Genomic DNA, 25,977 nt, shown 5'->3' on the forward strand with positions numbered 1-25,977 from the left:
TATAGTTTGAAGTTAGAGAGGTTCCTCCAGCTCTGTTCTTCTTTCTCAAGATTGTTTTGGCTATTCTAGGCCTTTAATGTTTCCATACAAATTTTAAAAATTTTGTTCTAGTTTTTTGAAAAATGTCATTAGTAATTTAGTAGGGATTGCATTTATTCTGCATATTGCCTTGGGAGTATGGTCATTTTAATAACATTGATTCTTCCAATCCAAGAACAATGTATATCTTTCCATCCATTTGTGTTATCTTCAATTTCTTTCATCAGTGTCTTACAGTTTTTTGAGTACAGGTCTTTTGTCTCCTTAGGTAGGTCTACTCCTAGATATTTTATTCTTTTTTATGCAATGATAGGTGGTATTTTTTCCCTAATTTCTCTTTCTGATAGTTTGTTGTTAGTGTACAGTAATGCAGCAGATTTCTATATATACTGATAAGGGATTAATATTCCAACATATATAAACAGCTCATTCAACTCAATATCAAAAAAGCAAACTACATAATTGAAAAATAGGGAGAAGAACTGAGTACACATTTTTCCAAAGAGGAAATACAGAAAGACAACAGACACATTAAAAGATGGTTAACAGTGCTAATCATCAGGGAAATGCAAATCAAAACTATAATGAGACATTAACTTACAGCTGTCAGAACAGCTATCATCAAAAACACAAATAATAAATGTTAGTGAAGATGTGGAGAAAAGGTAACACTTGTACACTGTTAGTGGAAATGGAAATTGGTGCAGCTACTGTGGAAAACAGTATGGAGGCTTCTCAAAAAACTAAACATAGAACTATTATATGATACAGTAATTCTATCCACTTTTGGGCATATATGTGAAAAATAAAACACTAACTTGAAGAGATACACACACCACAATGTTCATTGAAGCTTCATTTACAATTGCCAAGATATAGGAAAAAAAAACCTAAGCATACTTCAACAGCTGAATGGATAAAGAAGATCTGGTATATAATACAATAGAATACTACCCAGCCATAAAAAGAGCAAAAATTTTCCACATGCAGCAACATGGACAAACTTGCAAGTGAAATAAGTCAGACAGAGAAAGGCAAATACTGTATGACATAACTTACATGTGGAATCTAAAAATTACAACAAACTAGTGAATATAGCAAAAAAATAAAGAAGTAGACTCATAGATATAGAAAGATTTAGAGAACAAACTAAAGAGGGAAGGAAGGAGGGGCAAGATAAGGGTAGCGGAATAAGAGCTATACACTATTGGTATAAAATAAGCTACAAGGGTATATTGTACAACATGGGAAATATAGCCAATATTTATAACAACTATAAATGGAGCACAACCTTTAAAAGTTTTGAATCACTATACTGTACACCTGTAACTTATATAATATTATAAGCAACTATATTTTAATTTTAAAAAATCATGAATTCCATCCTCCAAAATCAAATTAGACCTCTGGTTAAAATGTGTGTGTAAACATGAGCCCAAGTGGGCAACATGCCCAGAAAATAGGTCAGACAGCAACCATGACTAAATAGAAACAAAGTCTTCAAGTGAAAAACTAGGAAACGCTAAGGTTTGAAAGGCATAGAGTTGAAGATGGTAGTGCCTTGCCTTCTGGCCTAATGCCACACTGCACTGAACAATTAACAGTTTGGAGCAATGGATGCTGAACTTGGTCATATTCTCCTTGGTTTTGCAAATCCAGTTCAGCTGAAAATGAGAAGTAAGAAAACGATATCCCAAAGACTAATCTTTCAAAGTCTTCTGAATAATTTTTGTAGCCTTTTATAAAACAGAGATCCATGGTGTTCTTTAATCTTGGAAGTGACTTCACAATATACTAACTCATTTCTGGCAACGTTTTGGTAAAATACACAGCTATTTGGTTTTTCTAGTCACATAAATGTAATTTCTTTTCAAATCATAATATTTTATTTTCTTAAAAAAAGTTCATTTGTACACACACTGAAAGTATGTTATACAGATTGTAAGCATTATCTAGCCAGGAATAATGGCTTTTACAATTTATTTATAATTTATAAATTTATAATTTATATAATATACACAAATATATCACTATAAAGCCCAGAAAAGTATCCACTGTGATGCTTTCACTGTGTTAGAATAAATTAGATATTTTTTAAGGGACATTCTACCAATTATTTCATTTTGAATCCATTTTAAATTTTGAAACCTATTAAAGTTCAGAATCCATTTAAAAATATTAAACAAAATATTTTTATTATTATTACATTATTATGTTGGATCTTCAATGACTTTAAAGGAAGTAAATAATATTATTCAAAGTCAGGTGATAATTTCATACTTGTTTTATGGTCCCAAAGTTGGTTAACTAGGGACACAGATTAAATTAATTACTAAAAGCCTTTGGCCAGTTAGAGAAGTCATGGTACATTGTCATTCAGTTGCTTAAATGTCCTTTTCATGTGGTTCTTCCTCTATGTCCCATAGAGTATCAATAAGTATATATGTGCAAAGTACATATATACTTGGGTCATATATTTATATAGATTCTTGGTTTATATTATAAATGCTTTCCCTGGGGGTCTGTATAAGGCAGCAACTGTTTTAATAAATATTATCTAAAAGAATCCAGACTGGTTCAGAGTTATTTACTAAAAATTTAATAAAAGTGATGGTATAATAACCTAGGATCATGCATGGGAAACTCCCTGAGGAACTGTATGATGTATAGAGAGAAATGATTTCACTCAATTTCAGTTTTCAACTGCATCTTCAGTTACCCTCTTGAAGTACCATGTGCAAATGTGTCAAGTACTGGTCAGTTTTGTACATTATCTCTAATCCTCACAAGCACTCTGTAAGGTACCTATTACTATCCCAGTGTGATAGTCAAGTCAGCTGAGGCTTCAGAGTATTTAGTGAGTAGCCCAAGGCTCAGAGTAAGTGAGCAGGGGAGCTTACAATAGACTCAGGTGCTTTGTCCTGGCCCCTACCCCTGTCACAACATTATATCATGGTACATCTTTTAAAAATAAATGTTCATACATATTTTTACTTAAGAGGAATTTTGAGAGAACATTAAAAATATTTTAACATCTTACCAGTATTCAGTAGACTACTGAACATGTCTACAGTAGTTCTACTGTATTAGTAGCCTACTACTACATATAATGATTTCTTTCTAAATGTGCTTCTACAGACTGATTTTTACCACCTTTTATTCTCCTTACCATTGAAATAGTTTACTATGTAATATACACAATCTAGTTTTTATTCAGTTGGTGACATTAAAATTGGGGAATGATTATTAATAGAAAATGTTTTGTTTGGAGAGATCAACAGAGATCAAAACATTCACTTCAGGCTGTCATAGGAGGGGATGATAAGATCAAGAATGGATACACAGTCATTGTTGTACATGTAATAAGTTAAATATGATGTTTACTTGGGAAAATGTTTATGAAAGTTAATTTTTCCATTCAATTAGCTAGCATCATATAACTGTATATTCCAGTAAACATACCCTTAATCATATCTGTAGTTTATGAAAATCTTTCTTCTCTCAATTATAAATGTCCAGAAAAAGTAGACATTTTGATTAATTATGATAGAAAGCCAGTATTTTACCTCTGATTAAAGATGGGATATACTTCACAGCTTAAGAGTTAACAACATTTCAGAATTTTCTAAGAATTTGATTTCTCCTTCAAATCTGAATGAGAGCCTTGCTGGGTAGAGTAATCTTGGTTGGAGGTTTTTTTCCTTTCATCCCATTAAGTATATCATGCCACTCCCTTCTGGCCTGCAGAGTTTCTGCTAAAAAATCTACCGATAACCTTATTGGGGTTCCCTTGTATGTTATTTGTTTCTCTTCCCTAGCTGCTTTCAAGATTTTCTCTTTGTCTTTAATTTTGGTCAGTTTGATTAATATGTGCCTTGGTGTATTCCTCCTTGGGTTTATTTTATATGGTACTCGTTGCACTTCCTGGATTTGAGTGAATGGTTCCTTTCCCATGTTAGGGAAGTTTTCGGCTATTATCTCTTGGAATATTTTTTCTGTCCCCTTCTCTCTCTCTTCTCCTTCTGGCACCCCTATAGTATGAATGTTGGTGCATTTAATGTTGTCCAAGAGTTCTCTAAGACTCTCTTCATTTGTTTTCAATCTTTTTTTCTCTTTTCTGTTCCACATTTGTAATTTCTTCTAATCTGTCCTCCACCTCGCTTATTTGTTCTTCTGCCTCCTGTATTCTGCTGTTAGCTGCTTCTAGTGAATTTTTTATTTCAGTTATTGTATTTTTCATCTCTTCTTGTTTAAGTTTTATATCTCCTATCTCTTTGCTCAGTGTTTCCTATAAGTTATCCATGTGGGATTGTAAATTGGTGCAACCACTGTGGAAAACAGTATGGAGATTCCTCAGAAAACTAAAAATAAAACTACCTTTTGATCCAGCAATCCTACTTCTGGGCATCTATCCAGAGAAAACCACGACTCACAAAGACACATGTACTCTGATGGTCATTGCAGCACTATTTACAATAGCCAAGACATGGAAACAACCTCAATGTCCACTGACAGAGGAGTGGATCAAGAAGATGTGATACATATAAACAATGGAATATTACTCAGCCATTAAAAGGAACAAAATACCAGCATTTTTAGCAACATGGATGGATCTAGAAATTATCATGCTAAGTGAAGTCAGCCATACAATGAGACACTGACATCAAATGCTTTCACTGACATGTGGAATCTGAAAAAAGGACAGACTGAACTTCTTTGCAGAACAGATGCTGACTCACAGACATTGAAAAACTTATGGTCTCCGGAGGAGACAGTTTGGGGGGTGGGAGGATGTGCTTGGGTTGTGGGATGGAAATCCTGTGAAATTGGACTGTGATGATCATTATACAATTATAGATGTGATAAATTCATGTAATAAAAAAAGATTAACAGTATTTCAGAATAAATATCTTGGATGTTCTAAAGGAAATTATTTCAAGTCTTATATCTGCAGAATTTCAGGAGACAAAATAGCAATCTCTTAGTGCAATAAGGCAATGCTTTCTGTTTGATATCAAGTTCCAACTTTCAATAACTACTGAACAGAATCCAGAAAGCATGGCTGAGAACAAACATCTTAGGGATGTACTACAGGCTTTGCAAATATTTAAAAGTAAGTAGAAAATTTTTAATATTATTGGAGCAAATAAAAATTTCCCCTGGTAAATGTTCTTTATATGTGAGATATTTTTTACTGAATAAATATTTTAAAACTACTTGGGTCAATAAAAAGAAATCTACAAATAGTGAAACAGTCAGGATTACAGTTATGCATAGTATTTCCATGATTTTAACTTAGCAAAATATGCCAGTCCATATATTAGGGACTGAAAAGAAACTCAGATGAGCTAAAAAAAAATGGAAGTAATACTTTATTAACTGTCTTCTCACTTTCTTGCATTTAAAAGTTTCTTATAGATTTTATGAAATTCTAGAATTTATAATGAAAATTCCAGCATGGTTCTAACCTATATATTTTTGTAAGGTTTTTACTGTTCATTTGTTTTATTTTGCCCATTAAAACATGTATGTAACAGAACTGGGTATGTGAAATTAAAGTCATATTTGCAACATGCTTTGAAATCCAGAGTGAAAGAAAGTAGGAAAAGTATATATATTTTCATAATTCCTACATTAACCAGTTCTATCTAAAAACAATAGAGTTCTATATCCCCTAAGCTGAATTTATAAACGAAGTCAAATTTAAACATCTATCTGGGGAGTTCCTGTCGTGGCTCAGTGGTTAACGAATCCGACTAAGAACCAAGAGGTTGTGGGTTCAATCCCTGGCCTTGCTCAGTGGGTTAAGGACCCGACGTTGCCATGAGCTGTGGTATGGGTCACAGACGCAGCTCAGATCCTGCATTGCTGTGGCTCTGGCATACACTGGTGGCTACAGTGCCAACTAGACCCCTAGCCTGGGAACCTCCATATGCCGCAGAAGCGGCCCAAGAAATGGCAAAAAGACAAAAAAAAAAATCTATCTGGTGTCTTTTATCAAAAATAGATCTAGATTCTACTGGAGCTTAAGTCAATCTTAGGTACTGAGGAAAGGTATCAGCTTTGTCCAGGAGATCAAAAAAAAATGCATCTGCATAATTGAAAGGGTTCATCGATTCTATTTTGAATGTTTGCCTCTATGTACAGAGCAGTAGTAATTTTCTCGAGTCTCTGGGGTGCCCTCAGGGCACAAAAAAACAGTAGGGAATCATTATATTCAAATACATGAAAGTCATTTTCCAGGTAAGGGAATGAAAATGGAAGCATAAGATACAGGGAAGATGGGAAACATTTATTAAACTTGGATGTGGTTAAGGCATTCTGATAACTAATATGAGCTATAGAAGCTGCACACTGGATCACTGAGAATAGTCACAAAACATATAGATGATTCATAGGAGGATTTTTCTTTTATTATTTCTGTTAGCTTATTGCCTGAGAGTGTTGGAACATCAGTCCTAAAACAACTGAAATTCAGAGGCATTTTCAAAACCACTCTGCATATTCCATATGTGTTTTAGTTCATCAATTACTGTGGTGACTTGAAAACTGTACTGCAAATATGCTGAAGGTTTGCAAAAGTATTTAATCTTCAGTTAGGCAGAGCCTGTGGAGAAAATGACATCTTTATCTAACTTGAGTTTATTTAAATTTCCATGAAATAATTTTTATTGGCCATGTCTGCAGCATCTGGAAGTTCCTAGGCCAGGGATCAAATCTGCACCATCGCAGCAACCCAAACCACTGCAGCGGCAACACCAGATCCTTAACCCATTGTATCACAGAAGAACTCTCTGAAAGAATTTTTTTTTAATGTACTTCAATTAAAAGAACTATTTCAACATAATTTATGTCCTAAAATCCCTTCTTAAGATTGCCTAGTTAGTTTTCTCTGTATAATTATTTTTTAAATAGATGCAAACTATTGTCTTTGGAATGGATAAGCAATGAGATCCTGCTGTATAGCACTGGGAACTATATCTAGTAACTTATGATGGAGAATGATGGAAGATAATGTGAGAAAAAAATGTATATATGTATGTGTGACTGGGTCATTTTGCTGTACAGTAGAAAATTGACAGAACACTGTAAACCAGCTATAATGGAAAAAACAAAAATCATTTAAATAATCTTTAAAAACAAAATCTGCTGTCACAAATAAGCCTGATACTTCAACCAAAGGATTTGACACTATTCATATGATTTTGTTAAAAACATACAATCACTGGTGACAACTGTATACCATTAGAAAGAGTATAAAGCTAAATGTTAATACTATGGTGTGAGATTGGCTTGCTGTTAGAATGTCTGCCGCAGTGGAAGCGTTACTTTATTTGCTTCATTTTTATTATTGCATGAGAACTGTTTAAAATTTTTTGCCCTATAAGAAACAGGGTATACACACACCAGGGTCATTTGATAGAGATTGTTACCTTAATGACAGAAAATAAGAAAATCCAGGAAGTGTTCTAAACCTTTGAAGAACTGGAACATTGTAACCATTCAAGGTACAATTGCAAGTTAGATGAACTAAAAGGAGTGCTGGAGACATGGGCATCTCCTCATCCCCTAAGAAGCCAGCTCTCCCTTTTCCCCCACTCTAATGACTCTACCCTACATATAAGCCAGTCCCTGTCAGTTTCATCCTGTACTTATACTTAAAGGTCTTACTTTCACTGCCCTCTCTACAACAAAAATGTCCCAAGAAATAGGATCAGAATAGATTTTTTTTGTTGTTGTCTTTTTGCCATTTCTTGGGCCGCTCCCATGGCATATGGAGGTTTCCAGGCTAGGGGTCAAATTGGAGCCACAGCCGCAGTCCTACGCCAGAGCCACAGCAACGTGGGATCCGAGCCATGTCTGCAACCTACACCACAGCTCACGGCAACGCCAGATGCTTAATCCACTGAGCAAGGCCCAGGGATCGAACCTGGTTCCTAGTCGGATTCGTTAACCACTGAGCCATGATGGGAACTCCCCAGAATAGATTTTTTAATCATGTAACACAGAGTATTCTTACTGGATAAGAGTCATCTCCTAAGCTGCTGGGCTCTGACACTTCTAGCCATGCAGTTGATGATCAGAGTCATTCTTTAACAATTCAAAAGGTTACAAGCATATATTCATGAGCAGCTTATTTCATTAAGCTGAGAGTCCAGTAGGCAAAGACAGTGGCAACTCAAGGAGTATGGTTCAGGGTGGCTTGCTCCCAGGAAGGTGGTGCTGCATCTGAATATATGTGTCACTAAAACTGGTGACCCCACCAAACATGACCCTCATTGCCTATTCTTGCAGGCTGGATTAACTAATATAGTTAGAAGGTATATCCTGAACATAGTATCTATTCTGATTTGTTGTAATTCATGTCACTTCAGTTTTAAGGAGGAAGTTGTGGTTGGATTTTTCAAAATCATTTGAAATAATAATAGATGAACTACTTTTTATTTCCATAGAGAAAACCTGTTTCAAAAATCCAAAATAAGTGCCTAACCTGGTTACAACTCTAGTCCATTTGAGTGATATCTTTGGTTTGACCTTATTTTCTCTATAAATGGAACAACAGATTAACTCATTGTGTTTTGCTACTATTTGGAAAAATATATTACTCTATTCTATTGAAGGGTTGGGCTATTATCCAATATTCACAAAGATAGACATCATTTGTTACTACAGTGCAACATAGTAAAATTACAACTAAATTTGAAATTCTGATTTACTAGTAATCCATTCATTTTTAATAGAATTTTTTTCAGAGCAGTTTTAGGTTCACAGCAAAATTGAGCAGAAAGTACAGAGATTTCCCATATATTCCCCGCTTCCTCACAGCCATGGTCTTCCCATTATCAACATTCCCCACTGGAATGGTGTATTTTTTATAATTTATGAACCTACACTGAAACACCACTTTATCCATAATCCATAGTTAATATTAGGGTTCATTATTGCTGTTGTATATTCTATGGGTTTGGACAAATGTACAATGACATATATCTGCCACATTACAGAATTACACAGAGCATTTTCACTGCCCTAAATATCCTCTGTACTTCATTTATCCCCCTTTTCATAACCTCCCAGCAACAACTCATTTTTTTTTTTTTTTGTCTTTTGTCTTTTTGTCTCTTTGTTGTTGTTGTTGTTGTTGCTATCTCTTGGGCCGCTTCCGTGGCATATGGAGGTTCCCAGGCTAGGGGTTGAATCGGAGCTGTACCCACCGGCCTACGCCAGAGCCACAGCAACGTGGGATCCGAGCCGCGTCTGCAACCTACACCACAGCTCACGGCAACGCTGGATCGTTAACCCACTGAGCAAGGGCAGGGACCGAACCCGCGACCTCATGGTTCCTAGTCGGATTCGTTAACCACTGCGCCACGACGGGAACTCCAACAACTCATTTTTAACTGTCTCTACAGTTTGGCCTTTTCCAGAATATCTGGAATTATACAGTATGAAGCCTTCTTAGATTGATTTCTTTCCCTCAGTATTATGTATTTAAATTTATTTCATTGAATTTTACTTGATGACATTGAGGAAGATCATAACGGCAATTCAATAGCAGGATACTGTACAATATCCTGTAAGGAATACTGAGAAAGAATGTCATGTTGTTGTTATAAAATTTCTTTACACATATCCTAAATAATAAATGTCATAAATTATATCCAAGTAGAGCATGATGTGGGAATTTAACTGTCTTCTATAGAAATAGAAAAAATAGTTTATTCAACTCTTTCAAAAATGGAGCCTATTATGCAACCAAACATTATGATACGTAGTGGCTCTGATATCTGATTGCCAGAAATATAATATTTTAATGACATTTATGCAAACTGATCAACAAAAAATGTATGACATCCACATGATTAAAACCATAATACATTTGCCTTCTTTACATCATTGTTATTGTAACTCCAGAAGGAAAAATAAATACTCTTATGCTACAATGACAATCACCAGAACATCTTCCTACTAATGATGCAGACTGTTTTAGGAATATGCTTCAATCTACTTGTATTTCCTTCTTTTCCTACAATAGTGACTTATTTCTATAAAAGAATAAGACACGTCACTTATAGAAGCCCACGTGAAAAAAGTAATATATAGGAAATATCTTAGAACTTAGAATAAAATAAAACATTGGGTATGACGTGAATGGGAATGGATGATAAATGCTACTATCTGTGACAAGTTACTTTTATCAAGCTTAAATTCTCACAATTTTTATTACTAGCAGTCATAAGAACAATGTATAAATGTCTCTCCTTCGATTGCTATAAAAAGATTTGACAAGATTAAACTCTAAAATCTCACATTCCTTTCCATTTGTATGTCAAGACAATAATACTATAGAGTTCCTCACCATACCATTCATCAAACAGCTTCATGCAGAGAGATCATGATGATGATAAGGTCTTAGGAAAAAAGGAAATAATGGAGTACAGACATCATCTATTATGGTTATGGGAATCTGATGCTGAAAAATAGGCTTAATTTGTGAACCTTTGATTTTTACTAACAACAGAAATGGCTGTCATGATGTGGGATCCCTGAACTTTTTGTTTCAAGCACTGGAATATTACAACAAAATAATATACATAATTTGTCACATTTGTGACAAATGCGAAGCAGTGAGAATGCTATAATATTTCTTTAAATCATGTGGGGTTAATGTGATTTCCATATGTATAAAATGAATCTTTATCCCTCTACTTCATTTTCTAAGCAGTGATTCTTAGACCTGACTGAGTAGTTTTCACAAAATAAAGACTCCTGAACCTTTAGCCCAATGAAATTCAAAACTTGGGGTGTGAGGTACAGAATCTCTCTCTAGCTCATATATATATATATATTTCCATAACATACTTTCATGAAGTTGGTACATTAGTAAGAAGAATGAATGGACTGAGGTGAATAATTTATTTTGGCCCCTAGAATTAAATATACCTCTTCCTAGAGATCTGCATTTCTTTGCAGTAGCTATGTGTTATCTCACCTGTTTCTCTTCTCTTCTGAGCTTTCCATGTGACCATTTCCGATGTGGAAATTATTCTTCTTAAAAGATGGAAAGATTAATCAATCCATTTAATTTCTCATCTATTTTAAAATGCCAAGGAGGAGATCAAGATGGTGGAGGAGTGAGATGTGGCACTCACCTTCTCTCACAGACACATTTTTAAAAAAAAAATCTACATGTAGAAAGATTCACACTGAACATCCAACAAATGTCAGCAGAAGACCTTAAACCTCCAAAAAGGACAAGAAACCCTCCACATAATTGGGTAGAACAAAAGGAAAAAAAATGAGAGAGATGCAGAAAAAAAGGAATTAGGATGGAACCAGCACTCCTGAGAGAGAGCTATGAAAGAGGAAAGGTATCTGCACCCTGGAAGGCCACCTAACTGATGGGGAAATCAGCTGAGACTGAGCAGAAATATCAAAGCTTTGGAGAAAAGTGAAGCAGCCAGACTGAGGAGGGAAAAGCAGAGAGAGACCCACACAGACCATTGATACCACTGCCCTCAGACACCATAGCCTGAGACATTCAGGAGGGTGCTGCACACTGAGACTAAGGCTTTGGAGGCCAGTTCAAGAGTTGGCTGTGTGGAGACAGCCTTAGGGGCTAGGGAGTGGTACACCACAGACTGTGGAATAGAACTTCACAGCTGAGGGAGCATGGTGGGAGGAAGCCTGGGCCTCCAGGAGAAGCAAGGCACCATTGCTGGGGAGGCCCAGGGGTGGACGGGTGAGATAGCCATGGGAATATCTTTCTCTGCATACACAAAGGCTCTTTAGGGGTCGAGTGCCTCTTGTATGGGTTATGGGCAGCAGGGAGCAAACCACCACAGCCATCTCAGACTGCAGAGGTAGGCATGGCCTCTGCAGGGGTCCATGAATAGGCACCATCTGCAGCCCTAGTCACCTCAGGGGTAGCCACAAAGGAGAGCACAGCTACCAAGGGCCACAAGTCTTGCTCTCACTCCCCTGGGAATGCACACAACCTACTGCTGCCATTGCCAAAGGCTCTTGGAGGTGACTTGGAAGATATAATAATGGAAATCACCCAATTGGGACAGCAGACAGAAAAGCAAATGAAAAAACATGAAAGCAATATAAGAGATCTATTGGATAACACAAAGTGGGCCATTCTATGCATAATAGGGATTCCAGAAGGAGAAGAAAAAGGAAAGGGGATTGAAAATATATTTGAAGAAATTATAGCTGAAAACTTTGCAAACCTAAAAGAAACAGATATCAAGATACAAGAAGCACAGAGAGCCCCAAATAAGTTGAACCCAAACAGGCCCACATCAAGACATATTATAATAAAAATGGCAAATGTTAAAGATAAAGAGAGGATTCTAAAGGCAGCAAGATAAAAACAAAGTGTTAATTATAAGGGAATCCCCATAAGGCTATCAGCTGATTTCTCTACAGAAACACTGCATGCCAGAGAGAGTGCAGTGTTCGAAGTTCTAAAGGAAAAATTGGAAGCCTAGAAAACTCTGCCTAGCAAGAATATCATCTAAAATAGAAGTAAAAATAAAGAATTTCTCCAACTACAATAATTAAAAAAAGAAAGAAATACAGCAATACTAAACCCATTCTAAAAGAATACAGAAAGGTCTCCTCTCAATAGGAAAGAAGTAAGAAGATACAGGACAGAGGAAAACACAGTTGCAAAGTAATCACTTAAATAAACCAGTATAGAGATCTTAAAAAAAAACAAAAAAAAACAAAAAAACTATTTGTAAAAGCAATGAAAAACACAAGGAACAGCAAAAGGACAAACATGAAGAAGTTTAAAAAATGGACTTCGAAATCATAAAATGTGGGAAAGGAAAGTAAGAAAATCTTGACTCTTTTTTTAAAGAATGTATTTGAGCCTATATGACTATCAGGCTAAAGCCAGCCAATATAGAAAGTGGTTAACATACTCGAAAAACAGGGCAACTGCAAATCAAAACCAAACAACACATTCACAAAAACTAAAAAGAAGATGACACAAGCATAAAGTAAAAGAAAATCATTCAACCAAAAAAAAAAAGAAGGGAACAAAGAAGAAACATAGAATCAACTGAAAAGCAATGGTTAAAATGGCAATAAATATGTATCAATTATTACCTTAAATGTCAATGGACTGAATGCTCCAATCAAAAGACATAGAGTGGCAGACTGGATAAAAAAAAAAAAAACTAGAGTCTACAATATGCTGCCTACAAGAGATTCACTTTAGGACAAGGGACAAATATACATTGAAAGTGAGGGGATGGAAAAAGGTATTTCATGTGAATGGAAATGATAGGAAAGTAGGAGTTACAATACCTATATCAGACAAAATATACTTTAAGACAAAGGCCATAAAGACAAAGGATACTAGTTAATGATAAAAGGATCAGTGCAAGAAAAGGATATTATACTTGTCAATATATATGCCCCTAACATAGGAGCACCCAAATACATAAACAAATACTAACAGTCATAAAAGGAGAAAATGATAGGAATACAATAACAATGGAGATTTCAATACTCAACCCACATCAATGGACAGTCCTCCAGACAGAAAATCAATAAGGCAACAGAGATCCTAAATGACACAATAGAACAATTAAACTTAATTGATATTTTTAGTAATTATATCAAAAAAACCCCAGGATATACACTCTCTTCAAGTGCACATGAAATATTCTCAAGGACACACACTGGGGCACAAAACTAACCTCAACAAATTTAAGAGTATAGAAATTATTTCAAGCATCTTCTCTGACCACAATGGCATGAAACTAGAAATCAATCACAGGAGAATAAATGAGAAAAAAACTGACTACGTGGAGACTAAATAAAATGCTACTAAAAACAAAAACCAAACCAAACCAACCAAACAAAAAACAAACAATGGGTCAATGAGAAAATCAGAAAGGAAATTTAAAAATACCTTGAAACAAATGACAATGAAAAAACACAACCATACAAAATCTGCAGGATGCTACAAAAGCAGTTCTTAGAGAGAAGTTCATAATGATACAGGCCTTCCTCAAAAAAGAAGAAGAATCTCAAATCAACAACCTAAACCTCCACCTAAAAGAATTTTAAAAAGAACAAATAAAACCTAAAGTCAGCAGAAGGAAGGAAATCAAAAAGATCAGAGGAGAAATCAATAAGAGATTCAAAAATAATAGAAAAAAAAAAAACCAGTAAAACCAAGAGCTGGTTCTTTGAAAGGGTAAACAAAATTGACAAACCTCTGGCCAGACTCACCAAGAAGAGGAGAGAAAGAACCCAAATTAAAAAAATAAGAAATGAAAAAGAAGAAATCTCAACAGATACTACAGAAATACAAAAAAAAAATAGTATGAACAATTATATGCCTACAAATTTGACAACCTAGAAGAAATGGACATATAGCCCACCAAAACTGAATCAAGAATTAAATAATTTGAACAGACCAATCACTAGAAATGAAATTTAATATGTAATAAAAATTCTCCCTATAAAAAAAAGTCCAGAAGAAGATGGCCTCACAGGTGAATTCCATCAAGCATACAAAGAAGGACTTATACTCATTCTTCTTAAACTTTTCCAGAAGGTTGAAGAAGAAGGAACACTCCCAAAGGCATTCTATGAAGCCACCATCTCCCTAATACCAAGACCAGACAAAGATATTACCGAAAATGAAAATTATAAGCCAATTCCTTTGTTGAATATAGACACAAAAGTTCTCAACAAAATTTTAGCCAACCAAATCCAACAACGTATAAAAAAGACTGTACATCACAACCAAGTGGGATTCATCCCAAGTTCATAAGGATGGCTGAATACACACATGAATCAACATGACACCACATTAACAAAAGAAAAGTAAAAACCCACATGATCATCTCAATAGATGCAAAAAAGGCATCTGAAAAAAATCCAACATCCAATCACGATCAAAACTCTTACCAAAGTAGGTATGGGGGAACATATCTTAACATATCAAAAGCCATTTATAACAAGCCCACATCCAATATAATATTCAATGGAGAAAAGCTGAAAGCCTTTCTGCTAAAATCTGAAACAAGACAAGGATGCCCACCCTCACCACTTTTATTCAACATAGTATTGGTAGTCCTACCTCCACAAGCCAACAAACAAAAGAAATAAAAGGTATCCAAACTGGAAGATAAGAGGTAAAATTGTCACTGTATGGAGATGACATGATATTATATATAGAAAACCTAAGGACTCCACACAAAAACTACTCAAGCTAATCAACAAATTCATCAAAGCAGCAGGATGCAAGATTAACATGCAGAAATCAGTTACATTTCTGTACACTATCAATGAAATATTAGAAAAGGAATATAAAAATGCAGTGCCTTTTAAAATTTCACACCAAAAAATTAAATCCCTAGGAATAAACCTGACCAAGGAAGTGAAAGACTTACATGCTGAGAACTATAAACCATTAATCAAGGAAATTAAAGAGGATTCAAAGAAATGGAAAGCTATTCCACGCTCCTGGATTGGAAGAATTAACATTGTTCAAATGGCCATAACACCCATAGCAATCTACAGATTTAATGCAATTCCTATCAATTACCCATGACATTTTCCACAGACGTAGAACAAACAATCCAAAAATATATGGAACCGTAAAATACCCAGAATTTCCAAAGTACACAGAGGAAAAATACCAAGCAGTAGGCATAACTCTCCCAGACTTCAAACAAGAGTATAACATACAGTGTAATACTGGTACAAAAACAGACATACAGACAAAAATGAAACAGAATAGAGAAGCCAGAAATAAATCCAGACACCTATGGTCAATTAATCTTTGCCAAAGAATTCAAGAATATAAAGTGGGAAAAACAGTCTCTTCAGCAAGTGGTGCTGGGAAAACTGGACAGCTGCAAGTAAATCAATGAAACTAGAATACACCCTCACACTGTGCACAAAAATAATCAAAATGGCTTAAAGATTTAAACAAACATAAGACACCATCAAACTCCTAGAAGAAAACATAGGCAAAACATTCTCTGATATCAACCATACAAATATTTTCTTAGTCAGTTCTCCTGAGGCAATGGAAATAAAAGCAAAAATAAACCAATGGGACCTAATCCAACTTATAAGCTTTTGCACAGCAAAGGAAACCATAAAAAAAGAGACAACCTATGGAATGGGTGAAAGCAGTTGCAAAGGATGCAAATAATAGCTTAATCTCCAAAGTATACAAATAACTCATACAGCTCAACAACAAAAAACCAACAAACCAATTGAAAAATGGCCATTTCTCCATTTCTCTTTAGAAATGTCCTAAAGACATGGAGAACAGACTTGTGGTTGCCAAGGGGGAAAGGAGGGAGAGTGGGATGAACAGGGAATTTGGGGTTAAAAGATGCAAACTATTGCCTTTGCAATAGATAAGCAAAGTGGTCCTGCTGTATATCACTGGGAACTATGTCTGGTCACTTGTGATGGAGCATGATAATATACATGTATGTGTGACTGGGTCACTTTGCTGTACAGTAGAAAATTGACGGAACACTGTAAACCAGCTATAATGGAAAAAATAAAAATCATTATAATAATAACAACAAAAAAGAAATCTCCTAAAGAGACATTTCTCCAAGGAGGACATATGGATGGTCAACAGGCACATGAAAAAATGCTCAAAATCATTAACTACTAGAGAAAAACAAATCAAAACTAGAGTGAGGATCACCTCATAGCAGTCAGAATGGCTATCATTATTAAGTCTATAAATAACAAATGCTGGAGAGGGTGTGGAGAAAAGGGAATCCTCCTATGCTGTTGGTGGAAATGTAAATTGTTACAACCACTATGGAAAAAGTATGGAGGTACCTCAGAAAACTAAATATAGAGCTACCATATCATCTAGCAATCTTACTCTTTGGCATGTGCCTGGACAAAATTTTCATTCAAAAAGATACATGCAGGGGATTTACCACTGTGTCTTAGAGATAATGAACCTGACAGTATGCGGGTTCGACCCCTGGCCTTGTTCAGTGTGTTAAGGATCTGGCATTGCCATGAGCTATATGTGAGTTTCAGACATGGCCTAGATCCCCTGCTGCTGTGGCTGTGGCACAGGCCAGCAGCTATAGCTCTGATTTGATCCCTACATGCTGCAGGTGCAGTCCTAAAAAAAAACAAAAACAAAACAAAGCAAAAAACAGATACATGCACCCCTATGTTCACTGCAGCACTATTCACAATAGCCAAGACATGGAAACAACCTAAATGTCCATTAACAGATGAATGGATTAAGAAGATGTGGTACATATACACAATGGAATACTAACTCAGCCATAAAAAAATAACAAAATAATGCCATTTGCAGCAACATAGATGCAACTAGAGAGTCTCATACTAAGTGAAATAAGTCAGAAAGAGAAAGACAAATACCATATGATAGCACTTACATGTGGAATCTAAAATAAGGCACACATGAAAACCCATCTACAGAACAGAAACAAACTAATGGACATAAAAACAGACTTGTGGTTGCCAAGGGAGAAGGGGAGAGGATGGGATGGATTAGGAGTTTGGAGTTAGTAGATGTGAACTATTACATTTAGAGTGGATAAACAATGGAGTCCTGCTGTATAGCACATGTGATAAAACATGATAGAAGATAATATGAAAAAAGAACGCTTATATACCTATAACTGGGTCACTTTGCTGAACAACAGAAATTGACAGAACATTGTAAATTAACTATAATAAAATTTTTTTAAAAATAATAAAAATGCCTACTGAGCAGCTCCCATGTTCCAGGTACTCATGTGCTTGGGTCAACAGGCACAGGCATGTGAATGTTAAACAAGTAAATTCTCAAATCTGTAAAAGCGCTATATAGGAAAATGTAGCCGGTACTACCCTAGTTAACAGGGTCAGAGAATGCCTCCTCTACCACTTACAACAAACTCTCCCCATAAGGCATAAGACAGATCCATGTCATACTTGTTGGTTTTTATCTGAACTAAACAATTACAATTAGCTTATTCTAAAATTAGACTTCCTGAATATGTTTTATTTGTTAATCTGTAGTTAATTAAATTAAACCCTAATGATTTTTTGACTTATGGTACATGGTTTCATTATTGTAGCCTTTATTACAAAAGGTCACTTTGGTCTTATTTATGAGTTCTTCGGAATTTTGATTAAATTGTATGATGTGAGTGGTTAAAATACAATAGCAGAACACTAATATAAATCCATAGGAATGAGTCTGCAGTAAATTAATTTTAGGATTTATAGTATTGAGTGGGGATACCAGGGCTATCCTACTAGTCTTTCTTAATTCTATAAACTTCTTACTAAACCTATAGGTATAAAATCTTACTAGGATGTAAAGGTTGCCATAATGATTAATTTAAAAGATATTGGAAATACAGACATGCATTCTTGTATAATATTTATAATTTAAACTATTAACAAAAGATACAGTCTCTTGGAGTTCCCTTGGGGCATAGGGGTTAAGGATCCAGTGCTATGACTGCAGTGGCTCAGGTCACTGCTGTGGCATGGGTTTGATCCCTGACCTAGGAACTTTCACATGCCATGGGCCTGGCAAAAAAAAAAAAAAAAAAAAAAAAAACCACAATCTCAAACAAATGTTATGAATTGTATTGCCAGAAATTTTAACTTGGCAGAAAATACCACTGAACATGTTATATACTCTTGCTTAATAAAATGCTACGAAAGAAATGGCTACAACGTAAAAGCAAAAACTAAATTTTGAGTGAATTTTTTGGGGGGAAGTGATGGTTTAATTAGATATCTTAGAATATCCTACATTAAAACCCAAGCTGTGGAGTTCCCATCGTGGCGCAGTGGTTAATGAATCCGACTAAGAACCATGAGGTTGCGGGTTCGATCCCTGCCCTTGCTCAGTGGGTTAACGATCCTGCCGTCGTTGCCGTGAGCTGTGGTGTAGGTCGCAGACGTGGCTCGGATCCTGTGTTGCTGTGGCTCTGGTGCAGGCCAGCAGCTACAGCTCTGATTAGACCCTTAGCCTGGGAACCTCCATATGCCGCGGGAGCGGCCCAGGAAATGGCAAAAAGACAAAAAAAAAAAAAAAAAAAAAAACCAAGCTGTTTAGTCCTTTAGAATAACTTGTTAAGGGAAATCAAAGCTAAAATATTATTTCATTTTTCATTATTTTCTGTAGCACAAAAAAAGTGATAACATAGAAACTTGAGCCCAATTGTTTGGGTTTAAATTCTGGCTCCATCTCTTCTAGTTATGTGACTTTGGGCAACTTACTTCACCTTGTGCCTCAGCATCCTCATCTGTACAACTGGAACTTGACAGTACCTACACCTATATGCTCATTGTGAGAATTCCATGAGTGCATACATACAGCAGGGTAAATTAGCATCCAATATGTACACAGTTAGCATCTAATAAATATTACTTATAATTGTTGTTGTCCTAAGTATTATTTTCTCTAACACAAAAAGTGGTTGGGAAGATTTTGTTTGTAAAAACTAATTTTGTTAGGTATCATTCAATGGGCTGAGGGGATTTTTAAAATTTAGATATTATATATTGCTTACATAAATTTTCTTTTTTTATCTTGTATTTTATGAACGCAATCACATGTGTTCATTACCTAACTTATATTTTAAAGTAACTGGCAAAGAGTTTCCTGGTGGCCTAGCGTATTGTCAGTACTGTGGCTCAGGTTACTGCTGTGGCACAGGTCATTGCTGTGGCTCCAATTTGATCCTTGACCTGGGAACTTCCACATGCTGTGATTGTAGCCAAGAAAAAATGTAAAGTAATTGGAGAAATTAATTTCTCAGAGTGCCTTAATTTTTCAAGGTACTTTGGAACTAAATCTCTTAAAGTTCCTTAAAATTATCCAGAAAAAAAAAAACCACATTAGAGTAGACTAAACCCCAACATTTCAAAAATGCTTCTGCACAAGCGTATCAGTGGTTTGAAGTTTAAGGCATATAATGTCCACACTGTGAGTATACTTGCCAGGTATGGCATTAGCACTGGTGTCACAGTGAAGGCAAGACCTCTACCTTGAATCAGGAATTTCACTAGGATATGCTATTAGTCATAAAATGTAAGCAAGGTCTGGGAATTTCAGTATAGTATTCAACCCACTGAAAAAACAACACAAATGCATGTTCCATGAGTTCATGGAACTAAACATACAGAGTGCTAACTCCTTTTCTCCTTCTTTACCAAAATGCAAAAAAATTAATTGAATTTTAAGAGGACACTTAAATAATCATATTTCAAATTTTAAAATATTTTTGCAATTTAAAGTTATTCATGTTAATTATTAAAAACATCTAAAAATGTATGTATAAATGGAAGAAAAGCGAAAATCATCTGTGCTCTCACAACCTAGAAATAAAGCTGTCTGCACAGCCAACACACACTCCCCAACTCTCCTAAGCCCAGGCATGTTACACATATGACCCCACTCCCTGCTTACCATTAATTAAATCAAGAGTCAACACGATATTGGTTAGACACAGTCCCTTTAGCAGGAATTTGTATTTGGAGATAAGAAATTTTGGAGTATGTGTTATATCCACCTTATTTTTTTCATAAAGACTTTAACAAAATATTTAAAAATTTTTGAAGTGTCATCTCCTTTTACTAAAAATGCTTATGTCTTATGTATTGACTCAGACACATTTATTGTCCATAGACATCCATGTCCTCCATAAGGATAGTCATATTTCTGTAGTTGTTCGCTATACTCTATGTCCTAGTTTGAAGTCATGATAGTTACTTTCCATAGACAATTTTCTAGATAAGTATTTCATGTGTTATGCATTAGTTTAATTTTAGTAGGACATTTTCCTCAAACCAGTGTGAAACATAGCTTTAGCTTCATCTGTCACAGAGTTCAAGTGTCTAAGAGTCCCCCATCCCATTTGTTAAATGATCTTACGCAAAATGCCTATTCAATTTTTCCGTAAAAATCATGTGATATTCATTAATATCCAAAATTATAGGTGAGTATCTAAATATTTTGGTCAACACTAAAAGTCTAGATATTTAGAAATATCTGAAAGAATACACACTTTCAACCTGTTATACAAAGATACCTTCTGTCCTTCTCCCAGCACCTAACCTATTTCTCTTTAGAGGATGAAAACTGTACTTGACTGAGTGAGTGAGGCTGGGAGAGAACGTCAGCTTTGCTCAGCTCAGACCCATTGGGAGCTATGTGCTGCAAGATCATGTGGGTTCTGCTCTCTCCACCTTCGACCCAGCAATTTCAGCTGGAGAAGGCCCAATGTTTCTTCAACAGCAGATCTGAAGGCCTGTCATTCTCTGTCTAGGCTAATAGGTCTAGTAGTTTGAGGTAATGCGGTAATTCTAGTCATGGCTTCCTGGCAAATCTGCTCTGCAATTGACTTTCGGATAGGATTTCTCAAAAGATAACTTCGAGGGAAGTATTAGGGCCCAGAGGGTGACTACAGACCCAAGGCAAAGTCCATTTGTCTAAATAGTTCTCGGTTGATCTTAAACACAAAGAAGAAACAAAACGATGATTACATCTACAAACTCCAACATAAATATTTGTTGTTAAGCAGTCCTGTCTCATGTAACTACTTTTTATTTATTTACTTATTTGGGGGGGCATCTGCAACATATGGAAGTTCCCAGGTTATGGGTTGAATCAGAGCTGTAGCCACCGTCCTATGCCACAGCCACAGCAACACCCAGATCCAAGCCGCATCTATGACCTATACCTATACCTATCCTTAACCGACTGAACAAGGCCAGGAATTGAACCTGCATCCTCATGGATACTAGTCAGGTTCATTATCGCTGAGCCATGGGTGGGAACTCCTTCATATAACTACTTTTTAAAAGCATGCACTTTTCCAAGTTCCTTTGTGGCACATCAGGTTAAGAATCTGGCGTTATGCTTTGTTCTACTCAAAATATTTACTTTAAAAAGCTTTTCTATATTTCTTGGGTAATGCCATACATTTTAGAGTAGGACAGACTGTCGAGACATACATACTTCATTGATTACTTTCATACTATTTAATGCTAAACAATTTCAAGGAAATGTGCTTCTTGGAATTTTCTGCCCTGATGAAAACTATGTATATTTTAAATGTGCAAAAATAAAAAGCTCACGTTAACAATATGGAATATCTTATGAATTTGAGAGAGGAACATATTCCAAGACATTTGCGATAAAAGGTCAGGGTGAAAGGTACAGATACATAGTTCCTCCACTTTGGGGATTCATAATACAGCTAATTGACCTCATTTAATTCATCATTTCTCACTTACTCGACCATTAAACATACCAGCTCTCAATGTTTACAAACAGAATATTAACGGTTCTTTGAATGTTTACTTTAGTGACTATCTCTGGAAAATATTTGGTGAATTGAGCCTGTACAAGAATAGTCTACTTGTTACAGAAGATCTATATAGATTGAGAAATCTAAAGTAGCTTTGTAGAAGTTAAATAAATATTTAAAGCTATAAGCCCTTTGGTTTCCTTTGTTCACTTTAAGGAAACATACCCCTTTGACAAAAGATTAAAGAACTTGTATACAACCATGATGCCAACTTTTCCCCGAAATATTTTATATTCACTTTTTCTAACAGTAATTGTTCACCCTCCTGGGGAGGTGGTAAAGCAAGCTAGCAAGAAGCAGCATAGCATGTCATTCTGTACTGGACTGAGTCATGTCCTGATGAAATGGGTTTGGGGGGAATTATTACCAGTTAAAATTTTTTCCTCCTTTTTTCACCAGAACCTTATCATTATAAAACATGGTATTTTCTTCAAGTCATAAGTCATTCTTTGTGAACAAGATGTTGCATTTGTTAGCAGGACAGGGAAAAGCACAGTACTAAACAACATGGAAAATGTTCAACTTTTGTGAAAACAACTTGCCTTAAAGACTGTTGGCTGAAAAAGCAATTGCAAATTATTTTTGAATGCCTTTTGGTGTGCACTTTTGCAACTACAAATAGAAATTATGTTCAACTTTCTATCATAGCTTTGACCCCCAATGGATTATTAAAAAATACATCTTTATCAATTGCAAAGATGATATAATTGGGGGAAATATTTTATTTAAGGTAAAACAAAATTTAAAATGATCATGCTATAGCAATATTAGTTTACCATGAGTCTCAAATTACACATAAATATAAAACTTACATATGATGAGTTGCATATATCTTTCAGCCTATTTCAGGTTTTAGACTTCACAGTTGTGTTCATGATGTAGTATACCTATTGAGAGAAATTAAAAGCAGTTTTTAATGTTATGTGAATTACTTGGTCATTTTTTCTATACTAGATATAAAGTAGGAATAGCACCATAAGGTAAGGAACATATATTTTAAATCATGTAAAAAATTTTACAGCTCATTGTTAACTATTAACCAGAAATAGTTAATCACCAAGCATATATCAAGACATGATGTGTGTAACAGAAATGCGGATATATATTTTTTAGGGAAAAAGTCTCAATGCGGACATGGAAATCACAAATTTTACTAAGATTATTATGTTTAGGGAGCATGATTTTGGAATGTAAAAATCAGAGACTCTTCAAAGTAAATGCAGTTTTTAATCTCACTACATTAATATTGAAGAGAATGGTGTTTAAACACCTTTATGTGACTTTGAGTTTTTATTTAGAGAGAAGAATCCTATATGAATTAGGAGAGTAGAATGTCCAAGGAAATTTTAAAGAAACATAGGTTATAGAATATGGTTGAAATTTAATATGAGTTACAAATTCAGTTGCTTTTCAAAAGCATACAAATAACAAGTGAATTACACAATGAGGGATGCAGACCTTTGCAAACTCAAGAGGCCATGCCTGGTCTTAAGGGTACATGGGTTACCTTGTTTTGCAACTCTGGCCAATTGTTCTTTTGAAAGAATTTAGAGCTATTGTTATCAGAGTTTTGATTTTTCAAAATACTCTAAAAATCAGATTAAAGTATATCATCTCCTAGAGTTTAAATGTTGGCAACAGATGATTACCTACCCCAAATCTTCTTCCAGAGGGAATCCAGAACATTGGGTTTCATTCCAAAATCTATTTTTTCCACCCATCTCCCCACATATTCCTAGTCCAAGTACCTTAGGAAAAGCTAACCTTCTACTCACGCTCTGTGGTTTGATGAGCCTAAAGTAATCCCATGCTGCTCCCAGAAATCAAACAACATATAAAATACCCTGAAGCAATTACTGGTGAAGCCAATCAGGCATGTAAACTCACCTAACTATTTACAAATGAGAATTTGATATGATTTTTAAGCCTGAATCCACCCTATTTCTTGACTTTCTTTTCTGTGAGATATTTTTCCTCATGATTTAGCCAGGTCAAAAAAGTTTCTGCTACTTTTACCTAAAATTATCCAAAATGATTTAACAACAGATCAAAAAACAATAAAACATCTTGGACAAAAATATTTTCCTTTGTGTTTTCACCTTAAAAGCACAAAAAACAGGAACAAAAAAAGTGAAAATGAACTTATTTTTCCATTTATAAGAAAATGGTTACATTCCATTGCTGGTTGTCTTCTTGCTTATTTAAACCCAACAGTTATGAGATTGAGGAAGAGACTAATGAGAAAAAGCACTACTTCCCTGCCTGGGAGGAAAAAAATTCTGGTTGCCCATTTGACAGTCATGATTTGGGTACCATTTAAGCTAAAACTAGCAGTGACTAGAATAAATGATTGTTCAGGTCTCCTAAAATTCTTTTGTTCTATATTCCTTAATATTTTGTATTTGTTTTCTGTATTATCTGTCAATATAAATAATCAACAGATTAATCTGTGAATTATTAAAATTAACAACTCTTCAGCAACCCAGAATTCAGCCTCTTCTAACTTTTCATAAAAATAAATAGGAAGATCTCAATAATATAAAATTCTAAACTGTACATAACATACTAATGCCAGAATATGAAGGATTTGCCCTTTATTATATCATAGAGGAGACAGAATAAGCTAAGGGAAAAAAATTACTATAAAGTAAGTCTTTTTCTTGTTTTAGAAACAACAAATTAATTTTTAGGTTAAGCAGATGCTAAAAGGTTTAATACAGGAAGAAATAGCTTATGCGAAACTAATAGCACTTTTTTTTTTTTGCTTTTGCTTTTTAGGGCTGCACCCACAGCCTATAGGATAAGGAGGTTCCCAGGCTAGGGGTTGAATCAGAGCCACAGCAACAGCAACATGGGATCTGAGCTGTGTCTGAGACCTACACCACAGTTCATGGCAACACTGGATTCCCGACCCACTGAGTGAGGCTAGGGATGGAACCCACATCCTCACAGATACTAGTTGGATTTGTCTTCCTGTGCCACAATGGGAACTCCGCTAATAGCACTTTAAAAACCAGGTATTTATGAATATTTTGCTTAATCTATACCTATAGAGGGGACCTCTTTGTTTTTTTAAAAAAAGGCAAGGAAATTTAAGTTTAATGTCATTGAACAAAGGGAGTAAAAGAGAATGCAACAAGGATCTCATAAACTAGTATGTCCCTGGCATATACAAGAGTTAGATGACTGAAGCACAAAGAATAAATGAATAAATAAATGATAGATAGGTGTGATGTTAAACATAGACCAAGTTCAGTATGAGTTTTGTCATAGTAGGATATTAGCAATTTAACTATGTGGTTAATAAGGAAAGTTTACAATCCAAGTGGTAGATACTTTCATGTCGGCAAAAAACTTTTTTTTTAACAGAGAACCATTTTGGTAGGCAAAACAATGGTCCTTACCAAAGATGTACACATCCTAAATCCTGGAACTCTGAATGTGCTCCTTTATATGGCAAAAGGGTCTTGGATTATAATTAAAGACCTTACAATAGGGAGATTATCCAGGGTTATCTGGGTGCATATAATCCAATCACATGATTCCTAAAATCAGAGAAACTTTAAGA

General features: G+C 35.2%; 1 protein-coding gene across 1 annotated transcript in view; it reads right to left on the reverse strand.

Moving 5' to 3' along the window:
• The window catches only part of LOC146396117 (uncharacterized), a 192,420-nt gene that overhangs the window by 25,162 nt on the left and 141,281 nt on the right, over positions 1 to 25,977 (reverse strand). The window contains exon 6 of the mRNA XM_084999112.1: positions 23,222 to 23,296. The gene's annotated coding sequence lies outside the window, so the exon portion shown is untranslated. The remainder of the gene's footprint in view (positions 1 to 23,221; positions 23,297 to 25,977) is intronic.

Source organism: Sus scrofa, chromosome 15 (assembly GCF_054392235.1).
Source record: "Sus scrofa isolate SSC_HxYL_T2T_F1_AM1 chromosome 15, Sscrofa_HxYL_maternal_Yorkshire_Landrace_v2.0, whole genome shotgun sequence".
NCBI classification, from domain to species: domain Eukaryota; kingdom Metazoa; phylum Chordata; class Mammalia; order Artiodactyla; family Suidae; genus Sus; species Sus scrofa.